At 55.1% G+C, this 370-nt stretch overlaps 1 long non-coding RNA gene across 1 annotated transcript; it reads right to left on the reverse strand.

The window, feature by feature from the left end:
- Positions 1-8: 8 nt before the first annotated feature.
- LOC112486738 (uncharacterized) lies at positions 9-356 on the reverse strand. Its single transcript, XR_003049205.1, has 2 exons — positions 199-356; positions 9-123 (listed from the first exon to the last, which is right to left on the reverse strand). It is a non-coding gene; the product is annotated as an uncharacterized LOC112486738 (long non-coding RNA).
- Between the last annotated feature and the right edge of the window lie 14 nt (positions 357-370).

A 370-nucleotide genomic window follows, 5' to 3' on the forward strand; every position in this document is an offset into this window, starting at 1 on the left:
TCTTGATGTCCTTGGAATCGTCGCCCGCCAGTAGGTGGAGATAATACTGGGTGTTAGGCGACAGGCTGGTGAACGTGTGACGGTGAGCGTCGTCCGGCCACAGCAACAGAACGTGGGGCTTCTCTGTGTTGACAGACATTGTTTTAATGTAAAACCACACGTCTGGGTTCTGTTCGGGGGCTCGTGGTGTTGACCTACGTTGCCTCAGCGAGACTCCCATCAGCTCTAGTCGGTAACTGCCCACTTTGTCTGAGGTGGACTTCTTCTGCCACGCCCACTGGACGGTCGCTGACCTTTTGTTCACAGCGACCACCACGAGATCGCCCACCTCCAACAGAGCTGAGGAACGCAGAGAGTCACAGTTACGTTT

Source organism: Cynoglossus semilaevis, unplaced genomic scaffold (genome assembly GCF_000523025.1).
Source record: "Cynoglossus semilaevis isolate Cse_v1.0 unplaced genomic scaffold, Cse_v1.0 C18635328, whole genome shotgun sequence".
Lineage (NCBI taxonomy): Eukaryota > Metazoa > Chordata > Actinopteri > Pleuronectiformes > Cynoglossidae > Cynoglossus > Cynoglossus semilaevis.